The sequence below is a fragment of the Notamacropus eugenii genome, chromosome 4 (genome assembly GCF_028372415.1).
Source record: "Notamacropus eugenii isolate mMacEug1 chromosome 4, mMacEug1.pri_v2, whole genome shotgun sequence".
NCBI lineage: Eukaryota > Metazoa > Chordata > Mammalia > Diprotodontia > Macropodidae > Notamacropus > Notamacropus eugenii.
Genome location: NC_092875.1, coordinates 451,299,450 through 451,318,226, shown reverse-complemented (window position 1 = coordinate 451,318,226; position 18,777 = coordinate 451,299,450). Strand labels below are relative to the sequence as shown.

General features: G+C 37.0%; 1 pseudogene; it reads right to left on the bottom strand.

Annotated features, from left to right (window-relative positions):
• Positions 1-4,810: 4,810 nt before the first annotated feature.
• On the bottom strand, positions 4,811-17,823 carry LOC140502700 (nucleolar protein 4 pseudogene; annotated as a pseudogene).
• Positions 17,824-18,777: the final 954 nt, after the last annotated feature.

Below are 18,777 nucleotides of genomic sequence, written 5' to 3'. Positions count from 1 at the left end.
TTTTAGAGGAGATCAAAGTTATTTTTATCGTGAACACTTTGAGTCTGATACTACATGTTCTGGTCATTCCTAAATTTGTTTCCCCTTCTTCTTCACTTCTCACAAAAGGAAGACAACAACAGTCCTTAAACTATATTCTCCTATTTCTAGTCCCTCAGACTCCAGCAGTGAATCTCATGAAACTCTCTAGAGGAGAAAATATCCCTTTGACTTTCCTCGGAAGAGATCAAGAAGACGAGCATATCTTTACACCCTTGCTGGTATTTCTCCTGCAGTTACTAGACTCTTTACCCACATAATTCTCTCTCTTTTTCCATACCTCTCTGTCTCTGTCTCTCTGTCTGTCTGTCTCTCTGTCTGTCTGTCTGTCTGTCTGTCTCTCTGTCTGTCTCTCTGTCTGTCTGTCTGTCTGTCTGTCTGTCTGTCTCTCTCTCTCTCTCTCTCTCTCTCTCTCTCTCTCTGTCTCTCTCTCTCTGTCTCTCTCTCTCTGTCTGTCTCTCTGCCTCTCTCTCATTTCTTACTCTGGCTCTCTCTCTCACCCTCTTCCTTCCCTTCCACTATATTCGATACCCTTCCTCTCTTCTCTCACTCTATCTCTGACTCTGTCTGGCACTGTCTTTGTGCCCCTCTGTCTCTTCTCTAATTTAGCATATACATTGTTGCCTTTGTCCAACAAGGGCAATTTAAGTAATTATTTCTTAATAATAATCTATGATAAGTACTTTTGAAGTGCAAAATTAAGCAGCAGAAAAATTATGGATGATTTCTTTAGTGAAAAAGTCCATCAACTCATAACCCATTTGTACCTTAATAGAAAGCTTTGTAGGTTATCATAGTCAAGCTTCTCATGACAAGCTTCTAAAAGTTTAATTGCGTTTCCTGACCTATAATAGAAGCCACTTCTTCATCATAGGACCTGGCTACTATCACTTTCAAGAGCCCAGGGTTGCCTCCACACTAGTATGGGGCATCAGAATAGGAGTTTATCAATGTTTTTAAAAATGCTACTTTTTAGCATATACCATTTTAAGTTAAATTTAATTCCTACCCTATTAAAATCTTGTTTGCCATTTTTTCTTTGCAAATAATCGTATATTCCATAGATTATTAAGTGTAAATATATTATTTGTGGTAAGACAATAGAAAGTATAGGTAAATGTAATATTATGTTATGACTGTAATACATATCTTCCTTTCAATGTTTCCCTTCCTCAATTTTAACATTATGTTAAAATATATGTGCAGTATTTTTAAAAAGAATTAATTAAGATCAGTTGGGAGGGGATGGCTTACCAATATAAAGCCTCTAGATACATATTTAGAGGTGAAAATATTGGCAAAAAATGCTCTTTTTTGCGATTTATATTCAATATAATGTTCTACACTGAGTCATGATCTGTTCTGAAATAAACATAATTCATTCTGTTGGGCTGATGATCATCCCTAACTCATCCATGAAATCATTATTGTGACAGCATGAAAGGAGGAGAGAGGGGCACTCAATGGGGCAATATAGCTTATGTAAGAGTACTGAGTAAATAACATTAGGAAAAACATTCCAAGATTCAAGTCTAAAGTACATTTTGATTGGCCATTTAGAGTTGTTTAATGTACTAAATTGATTTATTGACTTAAGGGACATGTTTTCTCTTTGGTCTATGGCAAGTTGTACCTGTTCATTTGTGGCAGTGGTCAGTGTTAGTCTTCAAAGTCTTTGACTATAGCAAACCATTAAACATATGGTCCAAGTTCAAGTGCATATTTTTGGATACATTCAAAAGGATATTTTATTAGTTCAATTTCTCCCCATTTATGCATAAGAAGATATGTGTGACCTTTCTTATAGTAATGTCTTTTTTTCCCCAACTCTCATGATTTTCCAATCCTCTATCCAAGGCTTCCATAACTTTCACCTGAGTAGTGAAGTTGCCAAGAAAGGGTGGGGCATCATAGGAAGGCATGTTCTTTTCCTTTCTGTAAACCAAGAAGCATTCATTAAATACTTACTAAGTGATATATATATATATTGAATAATTGCTTATGATACAAATAAAGGCAAAGACAAAGCAAAGTTTGCAGGAAGTTACCAAGACTAAGATACAATTTGAGACAGAACTGTTCTGTTCCTAAAAACTTTGCTCTGTGCCTGACCATCCCCCAGTAAGCACCGGGTACAAAAAAACTAAGTTACTTCTCTGCTCAGAAATCACATACTTCTTAAAGTGAGTGTCTCTTAAACCATGGTAGGAAAAATAAGAAATGCATTTAGCAATACACTTTTGTAACACTTTTCAAGGGTATACGGGCTGATTTCTTTATCCTCAGGGGCCAGGGAACTGTTTTCCCACTTTAATTTGGCTATCACAAGGGTAAAGTTTCAGATTAAATATAACATGGACATTAACTGGAACCTTAGGTGGCAAATCTATCTATGTGGGAAAAGATGAGAGAAAGACTAAATTGCGATGACTTGCCACTGTGAGCTTGAGATAATCAGAATATCATTTACGCACAGAATCAATTCTATCCCCACATATTCATAATTCTGCATAAGGTTAAAGTTGTTTTTTTAATTGTTGTTTTTTAATTCTACCTTATGGAAAATGGTACTATATTTCTTTAAGAATAGTCTCATTGGTATATGTTATATTTTCTACATTTTGTAATATCAATTAGCCATTCTAGTCCCCTGCTTACCTTAATTAATGCCCAGTTTGTTAAAGAAAGAAGTGCCTTCAGCTCCACTCTAGGGTAACAAACAAACCAGGTACAAACTACTGATGATGGATCAGCTTAGGGACTATTCATTAGTTGTGTGGAGACAGTTTATAGGATAAATTTAGTCCACATAGTATTTATATTAAAAGCATGGCTGTTCTTTGGTATTTTCTTGTGTTCTAGTTTAATGTTCTTTTGCATCTATGTCAAGAAATCATCAAAACTGGAACATGGATAGATATTAGCAGCATTCAATTATGAGGTACTATGTGTATGTTGAGGGTTTTTTTTCCTGTACAAAAAGCAATGTTATATTGATTTTTTTTAAAAAAGCTGTCTATACAGGCTAAAAGAAATAAAAGGCTGTTGCAATTATCTGCAGCATTCAGAGAGAAGGGAGGGATCCCTGTTAATGAAAACAAAAACATTATATTTTATGGTGATTTATCAAGATTCATTATCCACATTGATCTAATTCACCAGATAATTACTCAGGTTTTCACTTCATTTTGCTTGTTGAAACACAGCCAAAATGGTATTTCAATTATTATGAAATATCCCTTAAGTAAATATTAGGTTAAAAAAAAATTTGCCTACACTTTGTGGTACAAATAGTTAGCTGGCATTGTAACAGTTCAATAGTTCACTGACATCAATATTATTACCAACATCCACTACTGTTTTTAATAGCTTTTTTTAAAGAGGAAATCTGCTGCCTACAGAGAAAAGCTAATCCTTCCATCTTTTCCTCAGTCAGCACAGCTGGGTTCTATGACTCACTTTGGTCCTTCTTTTCAGGTACTTCTGGATTGCTCAGTGATACCTTTTGGTGTTCTGTTCTGTGCTAATTCAATTCAACAAACATTCATTGAATGCCTACTGTGTCTAAGCTATGTTCTGGGCAGTAAAATATTCTTATCTTTTATCCTAGAGGCAATAAGGTGCTACTACAAATTTCTGAACAAGAGAAGAACATGATCAGACTCATGCCTTTGGAAGATTAATTTTAGAATCTGTGCAAAGAACTGAAACCAGCGAGAAGGGACTGAAGTCAGGAATTTATTGCAATAGACAAAGAAATGAAATGATAAAAGTCAGAAATACAGCAGCAACCATATTAGGGGAAAGACAGGAACAGATGCAAGAGATGTTGAGGACATAGAATTGATGATTGGACAACTGATTGGATGAGGGCAGAGGGTTGAAGGAGATAAAAGAATCAAAAGATTCCAAAGTTGCCAACCTATGTAGCTGAAAGAATGATGGGGTCTTTATAAAAATGTTTGGAAGAGAGGAGTATTTAAAGAAGATAATGAGTTCTGTTTTTAAATATTTTAATTTTAAATATTTATATATTGAATTTGATATGAGTCCCATAACAAAAGAATGTAGAATACAGGCATCCAATAGCACAGGAATCGTTATTTTAATTATCAAAGTCTGAATTTATAGATATGAGAGAGGGAGGATATCAATGTAAGCTATAGAAAACAAAAAGAGGATTTCATATAAAAGTGTAAATTTCATTTCTTACCATTGGCTTTTATTAAAGTACATAATATGTACTTTCCAAGCAGTCCTCCTTTTCTACACCTCCTCAGAACTTCCTTTTATTCTTTTATGTACCTAACTCTCTCTTCCCCCTAGATTCCTCCACTCTAAACCCAAAACTAAGCAAAGAAAAATCTAAAACAAACAAACAGTAGAGTGATACAAATCTTCACACTGGTCGTGTTCGCAAAACAGTACAAGAGGTGGGTAAAATATTTTCTCACAGGTCCTCTGGAGATGTGCTTGGTCATTGTGTTGATAATAGGTCTTTTAAAGTTGTTTTTCTTCAAAATGTTGTCCTTGTCTAAGTTATTCTCACTTCATTCTGCATCATTTCATATCACCCAGCATCCTCTGTAATCATCTGCTCTTACAGTGCAATTATGTCACTGCATTTGCAGACCACAAATGATTCTGCCATTTCCAAATTATCTAAGAGGACGTCTGAAGCATGCTCTTAGGTTTTAGTCCTTTTCTTTTCATTTCCCTCTTTTTATTCTCACTTTGGGATCAGGAAGTTTGGTTGGGCTATGGCTATTCCCTACCCAGTATTATTCTCCCTCTTAAACCCCCTGAGATCAGTGGGACCACTCTTTGAAGCATCATTCAGATTTAGCAGTCCTCCTCCTTACCCTCTGTAACTATAGTAACTCTAGGTTCCATTTCCATTGATATATAACATCTCCTATGTGCTAGAAACAGCTGACATAGAGTAAGTGACCTGGGCCACCTCTTGTTTATACTGTTTGTCAGCTGAGGCAGACTCATCCTGCTGTCTGTCCAGATGCATCCTCTTGGTAGCATTTCTACCATCACTCTCACATGCTAAAGCCAAGATAATCTACATCTGCTGCAGTAAGGTGAGGAGGAAGAAAGAAAAGCTTTCAGTCACTCAGCTTCTACTCCATCTGTCTCATTAACTTTCTCATCATCGTCTTGCTCATCATGGTCACCCCTGTTCATTGATAAGTCCTCAGCACCTCTGTCTACATTCTCATTCTTCCCAGATTCATAACCTGAGTAGCTATCTGCAGGGAAAATTTCTCCAGATCAAAGGCCTAGAACTGTCAATGACTGTACACCAGGGTTACTCTTTTATTTGTGATTTTTCTGGAAGTTCGGTGATTCTGAAATAATCTTTTATTGACCTGTTTTCTAAGTCAGTTTTTTTTTTTAAATTTCAGATATCTTAAATTTTCATCTGTTTTAAAAATCATCATGTTTTGTTCTAATATTTTTTGCTGATTCACGGGATCATTTATTTATCTTAGTGTCATCTGCTGTTTAGGGAGTTCATTATTTGAGTAGTTTTTTACTGCTTTCTATTTTCTATTACTTATTCTTTCAATTCTTTTCTCCAAAGATTTTATAAATATTTATTTTTATCTCTTGCATCTTTGCTTCAAAGAATTCATACAATTTTTATATGAGCTTTTTCTCCCTTTGTCTTTTTTGAAGTTTTTTCTTTTAAACTTAAATACAAAGTAAGAAAAGAAAAAGGAAAATCTTAAATACTAAAGCTAAACTAATACAAAATAAGAAAACACTCATTTCCATGTGCATAGAAGAATGTGAGAGTATTCAAAATATACGGTAATAAATTGCCAACTCAATAAAGCCTATATGATAAATTTTGTTTGACGTTTCATTAAGTTGTTCATCTGGAAAACGATAATATGTTGTTTTGAAACTGGCCAGTGTCTTCTTTGGTTCTCATCTCCACAAGTTTAATAGCTGAATCGTGACTTTGCACTACGTGCAGGCTCTCCCCTCTTCTGGGCTTTGGTCATCAGGCCTTTGATTTTACCTTAGCTCCCCTGAATCTCTGGAGCCCTATAGAACATTGACTTTATATGCTGTGAAAACACCAAACATTATTTTGGTGTTTCCAACATCCCCACTCTGAAGCTTTCTGACCTCCTTGGGTCATTTGACATTTTTCTCTGTCCAGTGCCAATTTTAGATTTTTGCTGGAGTACATGTGTGGGTACCAGATGATCTATCCATCTAGGACAGAAATCTGCAGGACACTCTTCCATACCTCCTCCAGTTCCATTATGAACTAAAATGCATATGGAAGGCTAATCTACAGTGATTTTGTAACAACCAGAAATAGACAAATCTAGGAAAAGGGATAGACTGACTTTTATTCCTCTGTGACCTGTAACCTATGCTCTCCCTAGGTCAAAGGGGATACAAATACACATAAATACATATACATAGGCAGATACATATTATACATATGCACATATATACCTACATATATAAGGTATACACACACACACACACATACACACATATATATATATACATACATATATATATATATTTCCTTATATATATGAATAGGGTTCTTAATGTTTACTGACTTCTAAAACTTCAACCAAATGCACTGAACAGTTGGCTCTTCTTGGCCTCTAAGCCTAAATAACTTCCTAAAATCTAAAATCCGCCACACTCAATTTCTAGTTATTTTGCTCCTCTTTCCTAACACTACTGCCATAGCTGAATCAAGAATCCACTTGATCACTCCTTTTCTTCCACTGGCATACACTTGAGATCATAGGAATAAGCTTTTCTAGGTTTTATTTTTAGTGGAAAATAATTATATGGAAGTTGAAAATATTATACTAGGACAATGTAATTAGAAATGTGAATAACAGAAAAAATCGCTTATTTCAAAATATGTAGTATTTAACATCTAAGTTATTGTATCCAGTTATAAGTTCCCAGGACTAGCTCTATTCATTATGATTCTTACTTTGTCAAGCGTATTCACTACCTCATGACCTGAGAGGAGAATGGTATCTTCCACATTACAACTACAAGGACACAATTTTAGGATTTTCCCAGTTCAGCTTTCTAGATTAAACTCATTTGCCCGATACCCCAGCCTCCTCTTCATACAATCAGAAAAACCTCTGATAGCATGGTGGGTTTTATGTGTTTCATCCATATTACCAAAGAATCACATACTATTTGATTTTCCTTACTCTAAACAAAGAAAAAACAAGGAAGGACAGATGAAGCTAGTTTTTCCCATCATCTCAAAAATCATCAGTGAAAATCTGATTTCCAGATTAGGTCCCCAAAGGATAGGCTGTTGCTATGTTTGACTGAAATCTCATTTCCTAAGAGTATTTACAAAATATTTCTAAGCTTTAGGAAGTTTCAATTTGATTCAAAAGAAAATAAGACAAAGAAGAGTGAAATTGCACACACACACACACACACACACACACACACACACACATTTATATATACATCTCAAGCATGTTACTTTGGGTGAATGCCATGTAGCCATGACACCATTGATAGTGCCATGTTTTTAATAATCTAAGGCATTCTGAGCACACATTTAGTTAGATGGATACTTGCCTACACAAGAAAAGAAGTGACGATCTATGAATTTTAGAATTCAGCCATCCAGTCTTTATTAAATAACCACTATGTGCTAGGTTCTGAGAATACAAAGAGGGGGAAAAAGCTCCTGACTTCAAGGGGCTTACCTCTGAGATAGGAACACAGAGTATTATAACCCTTGAAGGTGCGAGTTTTTGAGAACATATTCAAAATCAAATCTCTAATGCAGTCTGGAAAGCAAGGAGATGGTAACCCTTTCCAAAAGACTAAGGGTAATATTTCTTGAAATCGCCTAAACCATAATTTGAGTAATTACCTTCTCCCAATCTACAATTTGGCTTCTGTTTCATTGGGATGTAGTCTGAATTGAATATTATTTGAATCTCAGCTGGAAACTGCTGTTTTGACTAGATGTAATTTCATATTGTATATAGGATATTTTGGTATTTATATCACTTTCACTTCCTGGCTGCAAAAGGCCTGCTACATAGCTGTGTGCTATTAAACAGATGCCAGGTTTTATTCCTGACTTAAATGCATTTCAATAATGGGTGAAAGTTGAAAAAGTTTGAGAAGGCTTTGGCAAATGTTGAAGATGAATGGCATTGTATTAGTGTGAATATATTATACATTCCCCCAAAGACTGCTACTGGTCCCTTCTCTTACGATCCCATAAATTATATGGCTTAATATTGGCTTTGGAATTTTCCAGATGGATTGGTCCTCTAATGGCACTTCTTACGTTCATTTTATTCCCTTTGGCAAAAGAAAGAAGAGGACAATTTTATTCAGATTGTAACAATGAAGTATCATTCACTCATATAAAATGGAAATTGTCGCCCTTTTTTGGTGACACCCTAGTGTTTTTCTAAGTACCTCAAGAAATATCATGAAACAAAATTTTTCTGAAGAGAATTCATTTTAATTCAACATAATTGCGAAAATAAATATTTGAGGTGAAGTTTGTAGCAACCAAAACTATTTCTGAGGATCATCGGTAAAAACACAGTATAATCTAGATATGAAATGAATTCCTTTTTGTGTCTTTGTTCAGTGTCTTTTAAATGTAGGAAATTACCAAAGGTCATTTTGATACTTGAAATCTCAGTATCATACTAAATTTTATATTTTAAGGGTCATTGAGGTTGTAGAGAAATAAATTACTTAGGGATGGTCAATAATTTTAGAGGCAGAATAGATAAGAAAGCTGAGAGTTTGAATCCTACCTCACTAGCTGTATGAATCTAGGGACCTTATGTGTAACCTTTCTCAGTCTTATTTTCCCCCACATTAAAATGCGGATCATAGTAGCAATTCCCTCACAGAGGTCGTGAGAATCAAATGAGATTGTGTGTATGCATGTGTGTGTGAATATATATATATGTATATGTATGTATATGTATATGAATATATATGTGTATATGTATGTATATGTGTATAGAGACATACAAATGTGTGTATATGTGTGTGTAAATATATGTATGTATGTGTGTGTACTGTAAAATTTAAAAGACTACAGAAGCGCTAGCTATTATTTATCACAATTTTTATCCACACTGTCATAGGAGCCAAATGTCACACAACCAGTTGATTTACCTCCCATTTGATATAATCTTTGTCCAAAATATTTGGACTTACTCTTATACAAGTATGGGGAACCTGCAGTCTCAAGGTCACTTGTATTTATTCCAAAATATTTTCACTTATTCTTCAGGTTATTTCTGCTATCTCAAGGAATGACTTGGATTTCAGGATTACAGTGGTACCGTAGGAAAAAAAAAGGTATTGATTCTAAAGTCTTTGAACTTTGAACCTGGGTGCAAATCGGCCATACTCTCCTAAACCTAAGCTTCAGTTTCACCATCTATAAAACAAGGAGGTTCATTTAAATGAGCTTTAAGGGCCCCTTCAACTCAAAATGTAAGGACCTATGACTCTCAACTCCGTTTGCTCAGTGATTACTGTTTTTAAGACCAATGACACCTCATGTTTATATGAGGATTTATAATTTACAAAGTACCTTACTCATAATGACTGCGCAAAATAGGAATGCAATAATTATTAACACTGTCATTTTATAGGTGAGGAAAACCATAATTCAGAGAGGTTAACTTCTTCTTTAAGGGGCAAATAGAAAATGTCAGATCAGGAACGTGGTCTCAGATCTCCTGACTGGTGCTCTTTCCTGTAATCGCTGACCTAATATCTAGCTGGCTTTTATGCAGTGTTTTGGGGATTTGCAGAGTGCTTTTCAAATATTACCTCATTAGATACAGCAATCCTGGGAAGCAGTGCTATTACCACCATTTTATAGGAGAAAATTGATGCAGATGGAGGTTAAATAATTGCCCAGGGTCATATAGCAAGGAAATGGCTGAAGCTGAATTTGAATTCAGGTCTTCCTGACTCCAAGTGAGAACTCTATTTATTGTACCACCTAGAAGTGAAAGGGACCTCAGTGGCCATCTATTTCAAGTCCTTTGTTTTTGTTTTTGTTCAGGCATGTGAGACTCTTCATGGCCCCATTTAGATTTGTTTTGTCCTGTTTTTGGCAAAGGTACTGGAGCGGTTTGCCATTTCCTTCTCCAGCTCATTTTACAGATGAGGAAACTGATGCAAATAGGGTTAAGTGACTTGCCCAGGGTCATACACCTAGAAGTGTCTGAAGCCAGATTTGAACTTGCAAAGCTGAGTCTTCCTGATTCCAAGCCCAGTGCTCTATCCACTACCTTTCATTTCACTGATGAGAAAACTTAGACCTATCTAAGGCTTTCTACTGTACCATATCGCTTCTCATCTACTTCATAAAGCATCTTGTCAGTCACAGAGACCAAGTCCAAGATATGCTTGCGTTGGAAATGTTCTAAATTTTCATATCTATCAAGAAAACATGAAAAACTCTAAACAAATGAGGGAGGTTCCAAATTGACTTTTCTTAAATGTTGATGATGGAGGATCTCTACGTAAAGCAATGACCTGAGAGAAGGTAGTACAGGTGGCATATCATAGGACCTACCAAATGAAAGGATCCAGACATAAAGCTAAATGGAAATTGCTGCTCTTTCTTCTGTTAATAGGCTTGTTCTTTGTTCCACTTCTTATCTTCTCAGAATTATTCATATGAGATGAAGGGGAATGCTCCCAAAAAGTGAGTGTTCTGCTACTGTTTGCAAGGCAAATGGAAATGTAAGAGGTACCCATGCCAACAAATCTCACATTTGGTACATCCACTCACTTGAAAAGTAGCAGTGAGCTGATTTGCAATAATCTAAAGCATCCTATTTGCGTCATCAACATATCACGACCTCTTTTAATCTGAAATTATTCTTGGTTGAGCATCCTACACAAGTGAAAGTGTTGAATGACAATACGTATAATAAATACAAACTTATCACCAATATTTTCTATTTTATTAGGGCTTAATATTTTGTTTTTAATACAACTTGGTCAATACAATACAGCTTGAATTAGAGCTTGACATTCTGTCACTTTTAGAAATTTGTTATTGGCATGTTTATTACACTTCTTGCACCTCACATAATTAATTTTGTGTGCATTTGTTCCCCCTAGAAGAATTTCAGCTAGTGCTTCTTTAGACAGAGCCAGAGGGGGCTGTTATGACCTACAATACAATCCAGCAGGAGCCTGTCCAACCTTTAATGTGAGATAATAATTAGGGGCTGTTATTACAAATAACTCAAGTATCCAAATAGACACTTACATTTTCTAACTTTCAACAAGGTAGAAAATTTCCTTCACTTCTTTACAGAAGAATTATGGGGTTAATATTACATGAGTTGTTAGATTTAATTTCAGCCCATATTTTCCCACAGCTCATTTAACCAGTGAGGTATCCATTTAACCAGTGAGAAAAGGATTCCTACAAACAATTCTTACTTACTGGAGTTTTTTTTTTCAAACTTTCATTTTCATTTCAACAAAGCAGGAATTGCTGTGACAAATCATTCTCTATCCTAGGAACAAAGAGAACTGAATAGTAACATAGATGAATGAATAAGCTCTGATGCTCTGGATTTTGGATTAAAAGGAATACACAAATTACAGCACAGGTAACAAAATGTCCATTAAGTGGGAGACTGCTCTAGAAAAAAAAGCATCAAAAATAACCCTCTCATTTCAACCAATAAATGAATTATTGTTTAACCTAATGATTACTAGAACCCAGGATCTAGAGCTGGAAAGATACATAAGGGCTGTCTCATCCAACTTTGTCCTTTTTTTTAGACAAGGGACGCAGAAAGGGAAAGAGTTGTTGCTCATAGTGCATAGGTAGCCAGAGGCAGAAGAGTGAGTAGAACCCAGGTCCTGTAGGTTCTAAATCCAGCATTCATTCCTTGTACCATACTGGTACAATGCCCACATCAATGTAATAACGGTGTTCTATAAAGACAATCAGAGACGATAGCTAGAAGAATCCCTGATTCCAAAAATAAAAGATAGATATACTCTTATCCTATTAAATCCAGATTTGAAGATTGTAGTATCCCCCTATATATTATACACATTACTAGGAATGTGTAGTAAATGTTTACACTGGAGAGAAAACAGACCAAACAGAATTCATAATCTCTGGCATTAAAATGCACTTATAAATCACTTATAAAATGCATTTATAAATTGACCCCCATCAGTCTTTTGGTAGAAAAGGAATATCTTTAAGCCCAAAGAGAAGGTTGTCTGTTTCTGACTGTCCTCAAACACTCCCTCCTTCATCTAGACTCCATCCCAAATACATCTTGAACCAGATGTTAGAATGTGTTTTGTGGGCATAGTGGATACTGTGATTATAAGCAGAAAAAAGCTTTATAGATATAGATATAGATATAGAATCTATCTGACCTTTTATCTTCCCAACATAGAAGGCCTTGGTGCTCTGAATTTCAAAAATTTTAGTTAAGTACCAGAGATGGTGTGTGTGTGTGTGTTTGTGTGTGTGTGCATGTATATCTGTCCGTCTCTCTGAGAAACAGGGACAGACACACACACACACACACACATACACAGAGACACACACATCTTTTCATCAGAGAATCAGGCTTGTGCATTTATAAAGCCAAAGTAATGTTACCTAGGGCTTTGAAATTGTAATTTTACCCACAGAAGTACCCTTTCATACTGTATAGAATGAGGGTACATCAGAATAGACTTTCCAGTTTGGCTTTTGATGTGAGGGAAATGTAAGAGTGGAGCATTCTAGCCCCAGCAATGCACAATCTCCCAGCTCCTTTTTTTCTTCAAAGATGCTCTTTAAAACCTCTTTTACAGCTGAGCCTTGTCCAATATTTTACAATTAATGATTTGGCAGTGTTAGCTCCAATATTTGTTAGCCAACAGTGGGCTGGAGTGGAGTTGGCACAGAGATCTTCAGAGGTTTGCAGATTTTAGTTAAAAAGACTCCCTCCCTTGCCTTGTCCTACTCAAACACTGATGCCTTACCTCACTGAATTATTTAAACAGGTCTGTCCAGCCAGAATGAAATGGAACACAAAGGAAATGAAAGCATTGCTTACACATAGTGGGGACATCCAATTTGGTAATTTGTTGATCACAGAAATATCCAGCATCAAAGCAATGGAGATATTTTAAAGCCCTGTGTTCTGCTGGGGGCAAGGACTCATTTTCTAGCGATATTAAATTTCAAATCTCAACAATCACTTAAGTGTGAAAGTCTGAGAATCCTAGAGGGGGAAAGAAAGTTATATCTGGATCAACTATGCCATGATGTGTTCTCCCCATTGCCAAGACACAGCTTTGGTCAAATATAGGATACTATCATACCACAGAGCAGAGAGATTTGTTATACAGGTTGACAGGATAAAATATAAAATACATATTGCCTTCAAGATGTTAATGCACCAATTGATGTTCCTGTTATCTGACTTTATTTGCTGTTTTGTGCTCGGTTTGGATGGTCATTTCTCTATATTTGTGTGTGAATACTTGGTGAGGGATGGAAACCATGTTTTCATTTTCATTGGAAGTGCAGTATTTGGGAAAGGGTCCAGAGATGGAATCATGAGCCCTCCTGAGACTCATTTTTTGTGTTGATGTGAAGGATCATAGAAACTCCTGAAGTCTCCAATTAGTCACCTGTGGAATGGACATAGTAAGATTTAATCTCCCTACCTCACAAGCTAAAGGATTTTCTATAATGTTAGTTGCTTTTTTCCTTGTTGCTATTATGTGATTATTCTTATCAATTATTGTTAATCCTACATATTACTGCCATGGTGTCATGTACACATAGACACCAAGTATATTCTTTTTCCTCTTTCATGCTTTATGGCAGCAAATGAGAATCAGATTAGGGGTTAGACTACTTTTATAAAGGATAGCCCATGCCATCAGTGAAAAATAGTAAGCATCTAGGAGTGCTTAATTTCTCACTGCAGAGGGAGACTCCATATCAACTGAGGCACATCTTTGGTCTCATACTGATCAATTATTTAAAAAGCATTCATTAAGCACCTACTATGTGCCATACACTGGGCTAAATATTGGAGATACAAAGACAAAAGTGAAACAGTCCTGATTTCAAGGAATCTTTGATTCTAATGAGGGGGACAACCTGTATGGATATGCTGGGCATTTGTTTGGTCTGACAGAATATTCCCAAGCATTATGGGAAGGAGTGTCCACTGCTATGAATCTCCTTCCTCTCAACACATTTACTTCTATCCCCATTGGGGAAGAATGGGAAGAGTAGTGTTGAGAGACTAATGAGGACTGCTTTACCTTCTGGCTCCATCTCCAGTACAGATAGAATATAAAAGTAGATATGAGAGCCATAGAGGAGGAGGTTAGTAGATATTCAGGGTGGGGAAAAGCATTTTAAGAAAGTTATATTTGACATGAGGCTTGAAGAAAACTAGACATTTTTGAGGTTCATATAAGGGTAAAGAGCAGTCCAAGCTTTGGTGGCAGCCAACGTAACGGCCTAGGAACAAGATATGAAGGAGGAACAGTAGGAAGTCTGGTACAGATAGATAGTAGTGTGGAGGGGAATAATGTGTAAAAAGACTGGAAAGGCAGATCAAGGCAAAGGTCTGAAGAGTTTAAGCAATATATTTGTTTTACACAGGTAAGAGGGAGCCATTGGAATTTATTGAGTTGGGGTGGTAATAAGGTGATAAGGTCAAAGCCTGTGCTTTAGGAAAATCACTTTAGTAATTGAGTAGAAGACAGATTATAGAGGAAAGAAAATTGAACTGAATGCACTTATGATAGATCAGGTGGGAGGCGATGAGAATCTGAACTAGGATTATGTCTTAGTAAGTGAAGAGAAGAGAACATGTATCCAAGTTGTCTGGGAGATAGACACAAGATTCAGTAACTGATTGACATATGACACTGAGGTCACAAGTAGTGGAGGTGTGGAGGGAGTATGTTCCAGGCATGAGTGATAGACTGTATGAAAACAAAGTTGGGGTATCGAGAGTTGAGTGTGAGTAAGAGTAAGAAAGCTAGTTTCACTGTGAGTTCCTAAAAGGGAATTATATTTAATAAATCTGAAAAGGTAGGTCTTGAGGGCTTTACATTAAAAACATGAAATAAAAAATTATATTGAATCCTAGAGGTAATAGGAAGCTGCTGGAGTTTACTGAGTAGAGGAATTAAATGATCAGATCTGTAGTATACCTGATCACTTTGGTAAATCACTTTGGTATCTGGGTGCAGGATAGATTGGAATCAGGGGAGAGGAAGAAGGAAGATGACTTATGAAGTTATTGCCATAGATCTAGAAGCATTCGTTTGGACTGAAGGAATATTCCCCAGAATTATGACTAGGAGTGCCCACCATTACAATTGTCTTCCCTCCTTCTTCTCAGGACTTGCAACACATTTACTTCAATTCCTGTTGGGGAAGATTCAGAAGAGCGGATACAGAGGCTAAGAAGGATGGCTTTGCCATCTGGCTCCATCTCCAGCATAGGTAATTTCGTTGGTGGTTCATTTTGTGTTACTTTTCTGAGGAGCTTTTGCTTCTTTGTGGAATACGTGGAAACAAGGCACCTAGCTAAGAATGTTACTTCATTGTTCTAATAGCTCCTCCATAGTCCCTCTTAGGATTACTGACCCATCTCCACAGAACATTCTGTTACCAAGGCACAGAAGCATTTTCATTCTAAAAGCTCATTCTACCCTTCCACTACTTCTCACATTAGAAGTACTTTTCCCCCCTAATGTTTCACCTTCTGATTGGTTGGTTCTTCCCAGAACCTCCATTTAAGGGAGGGGGTCCAGTACAAGCATATCTTCATTCCTCTCCAGGCTCGATGGCTGACTTACCTCCACAGAACTTTCTCTACTATACCCCTGTGCTGGGTGCCTTCACCCTCCACATTCCCCATTCACTTTTTTTGATATGTTGTCTTCTCTCACTAGAATGTGATTTCTTTAAGTGTACGGACTGTCTTAATGCTTGTGTTTACATTCCCTGTACCTGGCGCACAGTGAGTGCTTAATAAATGCTTGTTGACTTGACAATAACCAAAGAAAACTGTATTGAGAAGCAGAGTAGGATAGACCCCAAAAGCCACGAACAGTGTCAACCCAGCCATTCCCAGGTTTGTGGAGTGGGGTATCATTAGCTCTTTTTGACAGTATCATTATCAAGTGAGCTGGGAAGTAAAGATACCTCAGACTGACCTGATCAGAGGTGGTTCAGGCTCAAGATTGCAGAATTCTGAATTCTTTGGCTCCAGATTTTGATTTTTTTTTATGATGCAAATATCTACTAACGAATAAATGGAAAAGTCACCTGGCTGACCCTTTAAACTCCTCGTTTATCTCTGCCCATTGCCCAGATAACTGCTTCCAAATCTTCAAAGCCCTAAACTAACCTTATCTTTCTCTGCTTCTTCTCTCCCAACCTCATTCAAATACTGTCCTCCCAAATCCTGACACTATTCCAAGTCGTCTTCTTCTGCAGGTACCAATTATTCCCACCAATCTGTTCCTCACAGCATCTCTAAAATCTGTTCTTTTCTCTTTATCTCCACAACTAAATCAAGTTACTTCAGTAACTCTGTCTTCCTTCCTTTTTGGCATGTCCCTTTCTCACCTCCTTTCTTTCTCTCTGCTCAATATGCTACAACCAAATGCATTTTTGAGTCCTGTGATCTTGTCACTTCTTCCTTAGTTCCCTTGTCATGTTTATGCCAACTAATTTCATGAATACAACCTTCTCAGTTTCACATTCAAGTATTTGTATCACAATGCTTACATAACTTGCTTCTCTCTCTCTCTCTGTCTCTCTCTCTCTCTCTCTCTCTCTGTCTCTCTCTCTCTCTCTCTCTCTCTCTCTCTCTCTCTGTCTCTCTCTCTCCCCCTCCCTCCTTCCCTCTCTCATTCTCCCCCCCTCCCCCTCCTCTCTCTCTCTCCTCCACTTCAGGTCACACTTATCTGACCACTTGAACCAGAACTTCTTAACCTGGAGTCCATGCCCTCTTGCCACTTCTTCCTACAGTGAATTTGAATAGATTTAAGAGAATCTCTAAAACTTTTTTCAGAGAAAAAAGACATCTTTATTTTCCCTAACCACTAACTTAAATGTAGCAATTTCTTAAATATTTAAAAACATATTTCTGAGAAGGGATCCATAGATTTTCCCAGACTGCCAAAAGGATCCATGACAAAAGCAAAAAGAGCAAAATACAAACAAACAAAAAACCTTCTCAGTCACTTTTATTCCCCTGTATTCTGAGATCTGCAAAATGAGAAAGGAAAAAAAAAAACCCAAACAATTTAACCCTTGGAGGATTTTTTTTAAGTACTGTTGGAAATTTGCATTTTCAGGTTGTTTCTGAAGCATAGGGGAGAATAAAATCTTATTGAAGAGGAGGTCCGTGGTGCATTTTTGGTGCTCAGAAGAGATACTCAAAGCAAGGAGAGGAATGGGGCTATAGAAGAGGAGCAGGAAGCTATCCCGGGGGCCAAAATCAACCCAGTGACGGGAATGTGCAAAGCATACAAAGCATTCTGGGTAGCAGGATCCACATTCTTTTCCTGAGACCTACAGCTTCCCTTATCTGCATATGGATAAGGATTGTAGCAACTTGCACACCTCAGAGAATTGTTGCAATTCAGGAAATTAATAATGCTAATAGATTCATGGAAAAACCCAGTCCCCTACCTTTTATCAAGAACCAGTTCCAACAACATCGTCATTATTCACTCCAGGGAAGTCTTTGCTAGGGTGGATTTTCGTGCCTTTCCAAACTGAAATAAAGCACCACAACTGATTTTGGTTTTCTGATTCTAACTTTCTAGGCTTTCTAAAATGATTTGAAAGTAAAATTTTATTACCTCTTCCCTCATTTTATTACCTCTTCTCCCTCATTTTATTAAATCCAATTGATCCGCCTTTAAGAAACAGAGAAGATGTGATTATATAAATTTCTAAGGATAACAGAAAGCCCTGGGAGCTAGGGCACAAATTAAAAGTGTGGGCATTAGGCACAGGTAGACAATGAGCTTTTGAATCCATTCCTTTTAAGACACACTAGGAATACAGAAAAATGGAGAGTATGAAGAGTCTCACCACCCTCCCCCCATCCCCACCATCTGAGGCCTGGGGTACTCTGAAGCTCCTTCTAAGGGGAAAGAAATGTTTCCCAAAGCCTCCAGCGAATGTTAACATGCCAATGTGTGCTCATGACACTCTGAATTACAGCCCTGAGGCAGCAAGGAGCCCTTGTGATTGAATCCTGACACAAGAAAGGAAGAGGGACTTTGTACATGCTCAGCTGGCGTGGGCTCTTCAGCTTTAAACCACATTTGAGCAGCGCACTAAGCTTTTAATTTATATGGAAAAAAGTCTCAGCCATGAAGCAATTTAATTATTTCAAGGTAAGGAGTGAACGCTCAACTTCCAGCAGAAGCAGGGTCCCCCACCCCCACCCCTACCCCTTCCCTGGCCCTCAAGCTGCAGTTCCCTTTACCTGGGAAAAGAAGGATCCTTCCTCATCCCACACATTCTCCTCCCCACCCCATATAAAAAAAAGCAGGAGAGAAGAGAAAGAAAAATTTTCTATTTGAACTGGGTTATTTTAAGAAACAACAAGCATTTGTAAAATATTAGGAGACAGAAAATGATGGAAAAAATTAAAACTGCATATACAT